The 9,818-nt window shown below is 37.0% G+C and overlaps 1 pseudogene; it reads left to right on the top strand.

The window, feature by feature from the left end:
• Positions 1–2,235: 2,235 nt before the first annotated feature.
• LOC149153738 (glutamate synthase [NADH], amyloplastic-like) lies at positions 2,236–5,043 on the top strand (annotated as a pseudogene).
• Positions 5,044–9,818: the final 4,775 nt, after the last annotated feature.

Raw genomic sequence — 9,818 nt, 5'->3', positions numbered from 1 at the left:
AAGATCACATGATTTCTAATTTTAAACGTCGTTAGATTTTCATTTGATGGGAAGAATAGAATGCCATTTTGCAACCTTAAAGTTCAAAATTTAGTTGTCTATTTCTTCTTTCTTCACCAACCTATACCTATGAGAACTATTACAACAGAGTAGGATTCCCTTAAAAAACCCAAAGACATAGAAGGCAATATCCCATCCATGGGAAGTCCCTGTCCTCTCAACATACAACTTAACCTCAGTTACACGGGTCAGATTCAGTGCTCTAAACAAGAGCAATGCACACATAAGAACATATATTCTATGCACCGTGGTCCTCTGTTTTCCACATACATAAATCCAAACCCCTAGGAAAACTGCATAAAAAACAAAGAAGCAAAAGTAAAGTGAGGGGAATTGGGTCTGACCCATAGGAAGGAAATCCTCCACATTTCCCACCAAATTGTACATTTTGGTGTGGACATTAATTAAAATTTTGTACTAAGTATGGCAGTTTGAAAAAAAACAGACTATACTTATTGGCATCTAAAATAGGGTATGAGTTATTATATGTATTGTCTGCATGCAGCTCCTTGAAGTTGAATAGTGGTGTGATGTAATGACTGTTGAGGACACAATAATTGGGATTCTCCTCCAATTCTACTAGAACCTACACCAAAGATTCATCTGATAATAAGAAAAAACCCATCGTGGAGAGATCTGGATCAGGGCCTTACAGTGTGCTCGCCCATGCCACATATTTTACAAAGATTTCAACATGCCCCATGTGAGTGAACCCAAAATTTTCAAACATACTCATGGCTCTAGCAATAGAATCTGTTCTGGAGTCCCTGATCTCTACAGAGAAAATGGGTAGGATAGAAATCCAAATTGTTGCTATGACCTGAACATAGATGCACAACACAATGGGGAATATGAGGTTTTCCATGGCCAGAACACCCAATTCTCGACTGAGTTCTAAGTGTTTGAGAAAAAACCCACAAGGAATCAAGACTTATGGAACATTCTAAAGCTAGTTGAAGACAAGGGATTGTTAAATTGCAAGTAAGCGAATCAAAGATGGAGGGAATCTAGAAAAAGAGATAGGAATCCTACATGGATGGAACAAAGATTGATTGTTCATAAGGGTAAAAAGGTACTGAATTTTCTTGGCTAGGGTTATAAAAAGGTAATAGTCAAATTAACCCATCTCTTACTTCAACTCCAAGCAGGAATTTGCCTTAGAATCAATTTATGAACCAGTTTACTAGAAACTACATGAAATATTGATTATATATAAACCAATTGAATTGGCTTGTCGAATTGGTTTTGTACTGAACCAACTAGTTTGATATGGAACTAGTCACTAAACCAGTTCAAGGGCCAGACCATCCTCTTTTAGGGTTAAACTGGTTGAATTTGTTGGTTTTGGTTTGGTTGGTTTTGAAAACCCTTGTACTTTGAAATATATTTTATCATTTTAGGTAATTCTCTTAGACTTTTTACATTAGATTCCGAGAACTTTGACTTGAGTTGAAATTGACATTTTCCAATAATTATATCTTATAATTTATGTTTGGATTATCTTGCCCTTGTTGGTCAGTGGTCTTGGTTTTCATAAGAGAGGTCGGCCTTCACGTGCAAATGATAAGAATACAGAGCCCAGGTAATACTATTTATTGCAATAGTTTATTTGAGTGTGTTCATCAAAGTATAATTTTACTTGTTTATCTTATGTTTCAATTCAATTCTTTCCTTTTTCCATTAGAGTTACAAAATGAAAGAATAGTTTACATAAAAGTAGGCAGAAGGATTACTAACAATCTAGGTGATAATGTAGTTACTGGGAGACTTGAGAGTTTTGATATCATTGAATGCTAAGAAAACTCACTGTAACCATGTTATGTAAGAAGCAGGGTAAGGAGAAAGAGGACCAAATTAGTAGTTGCCCCCAAAACGTGCAACTTGGATGTAGATGATAGAAGGATAAATGAGTTTGGGACATTGGTTTCTCTTGAAGATCAGGCTTAAGGAATTGCAGGTGCAAATAATAGAAGTGAAAGTTTTCAATTAGTTTTTGGGGTCACAGGCAAATTGAAGAGATATTATCAGTTCTATATCATGATGGGGATGTTTTTTTTATTTGTAATTCATGAGGAAATAAGGTGAAGGGTGAGCAAATGAAATTACGCAACAAAGACGGACTTGTCAACCAAAAAATGGGTCATCCCAAAATAGTGTAATAGAGTGTTCCAAGAAATGAAGGCTAGGAATATTGTGAAGGAAGCAGAGGAGGCTGACTGGATGAAGAAAGATTCCTTTAAGGAATTGAAGAGGATGGCAAAAATTGCTTCAAATCAACATAAAAAAATGACAGGGCTTACAAGGTACATTTTCATGTAGTTCAACTCATTTTTTGTTTATTTTAATTTCAATTGTATAACATGTATATCTATTATCATCATCGAGTATTAACTCCACAGTATAAAATCCTTGACTCGTTCAAATGATTTGACAATTTCATCAAATATTAAGTTGTATAAATGTTGAGTGTGATGGCTTTGTCATGGGGCTAACGTTTCTATCTAGTTTGCAGCAAAGTGAATAGAAAGTGGTGGCACAGAGACCTAGAAAAATAGATAATGTAGTTAAGCACCATGGTTTTCTGATATATGAGAGTGAGAGTCTTGCATATAGAGATGTTGCAACATAGATGAATGATTAGAAAGAAGTAGTTGAGGAAAACAAGCGAGGGCTACTACTGAAGACACAATCATCTAGGTGTATGAATTATGGAACCCAATTTTGTCATCAAGTTAAAGTCCAGACATTATTTATTCTCCCCTAATTATTTACTAAAATAGCAAGGGAAACATAATGTAGTTAAACAATTCAAACTTCATATGTTATATCTTATATTCACTATTTGAGTGTTTTCCTTTTTGTATATTGCAAAGCTTCTTAATTACATTCCTTGTTCATGTATATTTTTTGTTTTTCTAGATTGTACACTTGTTTGTATTCTAAATGTGTGAAACTTTTTCCTCCATGCAGGATAATAGTGTATTTCCTCTTGGGAACAAAATACCTCAGTGAAATGAATTAGTGCACCAAGGGCATTGGCAAGAAGCATTGGACCGACTGTTGGAAACAAATAATTTTCCATAATTCACTAAATGTGTATGCCCTACCCCTTGTGAAGGTTTGTGTGTACTAGGAATAATTGAAAATCTAGTATCTATTAAAAGTATTCAATGTGCCATCATTGATAAAGCTTTCGAAGAAGGTTAGATGGTTCCACGTCCACCTGAGAAGAGGACAGGGTATGTGTCTTTCCTTTATAATTCTTAATGTCATTCTTATGATGCTTATCATTTTGAAAATAATCTATTTGTTTTCTATGATGTGGTGAAGTAGATCTTGATATGGATGGGTCATTAGATGTAGGAAGAAACTTGTTATAGTGGGCAGTGGGCCAGCTAGTTTGGTTGTTGCTGATCAACTTAATAAATCTCATGGGCACTCTGTCATTGTTTATGAACATGTTGATTGAATTGGAGGTTTGACAATGTATGGAGTTCCTAATATGAAAAACAAACTTGATGTTATCCAACGACATGTTGATCTGATGGTAGAGGAAGGTGTTAATTTTGTTATGAATGAAAATGTTGGATTTGACTCTCTTTTCTTTGTGGAGAAGATTCACACTCAAAATGATGTTCTGTTTTTGGCATGTGGTGAAACAAAACCACAGTACACTTTCTATATTTTATTTCAATTCATATTTTTCCCATAGAAGTCGAGGTCCTTATTGTACAATGTCAAATTATTTTATATATATAAATTGCAGGGATCTCCCTATGCCTGGTCGTGAATTAATGGGAATACATTTTTCTATGGAGTTCCTTCATTCAAATACCAAGATTTTGTTGGACAATGGATTGCGAGATGGAAAGTTTATTTCTGCAAAAGGGAAAAGGGTGGTTGTCATTAGAGGAGGAGACACTGGAACTGATTGTATAGAAACAACCATAAGACATGGATATAGCAATGTTGTGAATTTGGAGCTCCTTCCACAACCCCCCAATTCTCATGCTCTTGAGAATCTTTGGCCTCAGGTTTGTCTTTATTCATCTTCATCTAAATAAAAATTAGCTATCTATTATTTTCTAGCATGTTGTATCCTAGTACAATTCCATGATTATGGGTCTTTGTTCACTTTTTGGTAGTGGCCTAAGGTTTTCCGAGTAGATTATGGCCACCAGGAAGCTATTACCAAGTTTAGTAAAGATCCCAAGTCATATGAAGTGTTGACAAATTTTTTTATAGATAATGACAATGGAAATGATAAAGGGCTTGAATTGATTAAGGTCAAATGGGAAAAAGATGAGTGGAAAGTTCCAGTTGAAAGAGATGGAGGGCACAAAGGAAATTATAGAAGCAAAACTTGTTTTCTTAGCAATGGGATTTCTTGGACTAGAACAGGTAAGCTATGTTTTTTTAAGCATCAAAGTTGTTGCTAAGGTCATATAAAACTTTAATTTTTTATTGATAAGCACAATGTAATGATTCAGGTCCAATCTGAATTTAGTTGACAACATTCATTGTTGGACTATGTTTTCTTCTTTGGAAAATTGAGTAATTCAATGATATTGCAGCCTTCCCAATCCATAACCTTGAATACACATATTTTCAACATTTATATTCTGTGTCTGAAAGATATTGGAAATACGCATAATATTTTCTAGAATTTCTCCATTTACCTCCTCACTCTAATTTCAGTTTTTTATTTGGTTTGACAAATTATTGCAGAGAAGCTTGATATGGAAAGGGATAACATGTCAAATTTCAAAGCCAACTTTGGTGATTTTGTAACAAGTGTTGATGGTGTTTTTGTTTCTGGTGATTGTAGACATGGATAATCACTAGTTGTTTGGGCCATTGCTGAAGCAAGACCAACAACTGCCCAGATAAATAAATTTGTGATGAAGGAAGACCAGTTGATCAAAACTTGTGAAGATAGTGGAGGACAAGGATAAACACCCAATGTTCACTTTCAAAACATAAGTGCCCCCTAGGAAACTTGTTGTAGAAAGTCATAATCCCAGGAAAAATGGAAACAACATGTCAAACAGGGCACTCACATGCCTTGTTATTGAAGTTGTGAAAGGAATCAAAGGTTGAGTTCTCTGCTTTGAGTGTCTCACATTGCTATTCATTAATACTAATGAGGAGAGCATTTTGGAAGCATTAACTGTCTAGTCCAAGGCATTTGTGGTGAAAAAATGGTATATACGAGACATTTCAGTTCCAATGGACATTTCATCATTTTCATTTATATCCTATTTTTTGCCTATGTACACTAGCTATGACGTTGATGTTTGAAATCCATAATTATTCCCTTGGAGGAGTGAAAATGTGGTTTCCTAGTCCTTTTTCTTGATATGGCACCTTAATTTTCTCTTAGGATTCTACATGGTGATAGATGTTTAGTGGTGCAGAAGGAGAAATGAATCTTTGAGTGTATGGAGGTAGTTGACAAGAAAAATTTAAAAAAAATATTTAAACAATGGATAACTTCTTTGTTTGAATGACAGGTCCAAGAAGGGCTCAAGATGTGAACATAACTCCTGGTCCTACAACCATTGCACTGGTTTGGTTTTTTTTTTTTTAATGTTCTTTTCTAGTATACTATTTGATCTATTTTTTTAGTAACGTTCTTGGAAAATAAATACAAGGATGAGGAGGAACACATTGCAATATTATTTGTACAAGATTTTTCTTCTTTCTTTGCTATGGGACTTAAAAAGAAGGAATATTTGTGACGAGCACACCTTCGTAGTCTGAAATTAGCACACCAGAACTCAAATATTTTGATACGGGTAAATATTGTTGTCTAGTTCTAATGGTTCAAAAGTTTAAAGTTATAAATGATCTTATAGCTTTAAATATTTTTTTTAAATGAAATATGTCCATCTTGAAATTTCTTTTGAAGATGGTATTAATTGAATTAATTGCTTTGTATTTTTCAACCAAATGATACCTTTGGTGGAGCCATTGATACAACTTGCTAAAAGTGGTGCTTCTAAACTTGCACAAAGACTAGAGGGAATGTATGCTCTGCTTCTTGTAGCAAAGATTTAAGTTGTGGATATGAAAGCTAGTTAGTGACATATTGCTCGTACAAGGCCTTTCCTTTCTATCCATAAAATGGAGAGACAGATAGTCACCCATGTTCACAGGATCGATGGATGTAAATTAACTATACAAAAGATTACAAATAACAAAAAGATGTCAATATCTGGATTTTCTTCTTATGTCAATGTGATAATGGTTTGTTGTACTAAGGAGATCTATATGGTTTGTCACTACCATGCGAAGTCACAAGTAGACTCTAATGTCTCAAGGGTTACATTCATTGTTGAATTTACTTAGCAGTTGGTGCCTATGCTTGGAAGTGATCCTAACATACCCTTTTTAAGAGTCTACTATATCATATCTCCATTACCTTCCTCTGTATAAATTATGTTTATCCCTTATGGACTCATATGATTTGCATCTTATTAGTATGTGTGTATCTTATAGATGTAAAATATATGAGGCATTCTCCATTCTCCAACCCTATATTGATTGTTCCTATTTTCACCTTTGATGCAAACAAGCATTGATCCCATGTGATCATCAACTTTCTTCTCCATGATAGTGTTGTTATAGGATGTATGATGCATTCATTCATGCTTATGTATGTTTGCTTGCATACAAGAGAGAGAGAGAGAGAGAGAGAGAGAGAGAGATGTGAACATTTGTATTTGTTGCTTTCAGGAGTTGCACAACTATTGAGCTTCCATGGTGATCCGAATTGGATCCATGAAGATTATTAAAGAGCCATGGTTGTATCAAAACAAGAAAGACATCGAATTATGAGCACAAAGCGATCAGGAAGACCTCTGGACAATGGCAGTTTGTAGCCAGCGAGGAACGATGAGGACTTCAGTTAAAGTGCGCTGACCGAGGCCCATGGAGATCGCACAGGAGGCAAAACTGGCACTTGGGAAGCCCAGGTTGGGAAACAGAGGGCATTTTTCATCGTTGGGCAAAGCCACTCGAGAAGGAAAATCCCCGAAGCACTCAGTCGCATGGAAGCCGGGAAAACCGTGGGGAAAGCGCTAAGGCAAAAGGCGGGTCCCGTGCTCCAAAACCGGCAGTATATCAAGGGCATTCTTGGGCAGTAAGCGGATTTGGAGAAAAACGAGCGATTCCATTCAGTGCTCGACGTGTGGCAGGAGGATGAGAGAGAAAACTGCTGCTCATCACGCGCTAATGGTTGAGCAAGTCAACCGCATGAAAGGAGTGAATGTCATAGGATTTGGGGGCTCCAGATCTGACGGTGGAGATTGTGCCCGATGGAGAAACCAGAATTGACAAGGGGAATTAACCGTGGCATAAAGAAGTTTGACGTCCAATTCGATCGCTGAGTTGGCGAATGACTAATTCCATAATGTAACCAAAAAACCAAACCGTTGAGGAAGAGTTGGCACAGTTCGTGAGAGGACAAGTGGCCACTCCCTGTGAGACGTTGGCGAAGACGTAAAGGCAGGGAGCTCCAAGCGAGCAGTAGCAGGTGAACTGAAGGGGCGGAAGAGGAAGCGAGCAGTCATGAGATAGATTTTCTTTTAGCCATGAATAGACAGAGAGCAAAACAATGGGGAGAAAGAGAATGAATACAAAGAAAGCGAGAGCAAAGAAAAGATAATAAAGCAAGAAGCAGAAAGACAGAGAGCCGAGCTAACCTACAGCATAAGGCAGCATCGAGCAGACAGAAAGCTTGAGAGGTTCAAGCAATCCCTGAGAGGATCTGTCGAGAATTGAGCACCACATTGAGATCCTTCCATTGAAGACCAGAGAGGTTGAGACTTGGATAGGAAAAGAGTCTGTGTACTCCAGTGGCTTGGGGAAACCAAGAACCACCCTACCAAGCATCATTTCTATCTCAGGAGACTCAAATTGAGCTCCTCTTGTAAATCTCTACTTTAAAGACACAATAAAAGAAGGCCACCACTAAAATCTGGACCGAAGACGTAGCCCTGGAGGATAGGGTGAACTCCTCATTAATTGTTGTGTTCTTGCATTTGCTTACTATGTTTCTCTTGCTATTTTCCATTTTCCAGTGTCTGTGTATTTTTCAATCTGATCAATCTGTTGCCTAAAATAACATAGACACACACCAGCACATGAGTTTGTAATACCTTCATTCAATAATTCTTTAACTGAGATCACTCAAGAGTGATTTTCAGATCAAGTGGTATCAGAGCTCTAGGTTGTTAAGGTTAGACAAGCTTGTGTTGGTTTAGCTGTTGAATGCTAACTAGATCAAAGCTCAAGTTAGGAGAAGGAGAGTTGGTTGAAACTAATCCTGAAATTGGGAGAGTCTATCCTCAGAAGACAATGTCAGAAGAAGGTTCTGTAGGACCAGACCCTCAATTCATAGACAGTTTCCTAGCCATAAAGTCCATGGTAGAGGAAATGTATAGGGACTTTAGAAAACATAAGGAGGAAGATTCATCAGGCTTCAAGCAAGACAAAGGAGAAGATGAGTCTCACTTCCATGACCACTCAAAAGGAAAAGGGAAAGAAGAAAGCTTTCTCACACTTCCTAATAGCCCTGAAGACAAAACGAAAGCATCTTTGATCAAACTAGATGTTAAATTTGATTTACCTATATATGATGGAGAGTTGAATGCAGAAAATTTGGACAACTAGATTAGACAAATTGATGTTTATTGTAGAGTGCAGAGTATTGATTCAAACAAGAGCAAGATTCAGCTGGCAAGCCTACACTTTGCAGGCACTGCCTTGGTTTGGTGGGAAGGCAAGACCCAAGCTGACATTAAGAGACATGGTAAGACTATCTATGTTTGGATTGAATTTGTTTCTACAATAAAAAAGCAACTCTATCCATTGGCCTACATGCAGCAAGCCATGACGAGTTGGAAAACTCTTCGATAATTGAAAGGGCAAAGTGTGCAAGGGTACACTCAAGAATTTAGAAAGAGAGGATTGATTCTAGGAATCTCACTAGACTCACCTGAGACTCTGTTGAGGTACATTGGTGGTCTACACAGCTACATGAGGCACACTATCCTCATGTTTAATCCCACTAGTATAGATGAGGTATCTGTACAAGCTACTCATCTAGAAGCTAGAGGAAAGAATGGAAATCTAGAAGTTGGGGGATCATCTCAACCCACTGCAAGCAAGAATAAGGAGAAAAGAAAGTAGAAATGGAAAGCAAGGAAGGCTAACACTGCACATAAAAGCAAGGCTTCATGCACTCACTGTAAAAAGGATGGGCATGATGATGAGCACTGTTGGATTTTGCATCCAGAGCTGAGACCTAGGAAGTTCGAGGAAAAGAAGAAGAAGACTACTGCAGCTATTCAGAAGGATTTGGGGTCAAACTCAGGAGATGAAACAACTATTGCAGCCACAGGTATAAAAGGTAACAATTCTGAAGCATCTACCAGTAATTCTACACAATCTATTATTGATGAAGAAAATGAGAGAAAAAGACATGAGATTTTCCATATTCGAGTTATTTCCAAAAATCAAAAGATTGATACTTTGTTTGATAGTGGCTCACAAGTAAATTTAATTTCTGAAGCAATTGTAAAGAAGTTGGGATTAGTAACTACACCTCACAAGAAACCATACCCATTAGGATGGTTGAATGATAAAGCACAACTACAAGTGACTAGACAGTGCAAACGCAAGTTTTCTTTTGGGTCAGCATTTGTAGATGAGGTTGAGTTAGACATAATTCCTTTGGATATATGTGGAATTGT

Source organism: Pinus tabuliformis, chromosome 9, assembly GCF_031772625.1.
Source record: "Pinus tabuliformis cultivar Carrire ecotype Pingquan chromosome 9, CPIR1, whole genome shotgun sequence".
Classification (NCBI taxonomy): domain Eukaryota; kingdom Viridiplantae; phylum Streptophyta; class Pinopsida; order Pinales; family Pinaceae; genus Pinus; species Pinus tabuliformis.
The sequence above is the reverse complement of the archived record's forward strand: the minus strand, read 5'-3'. Positions and strand labels throughout refer to the sequence as shown.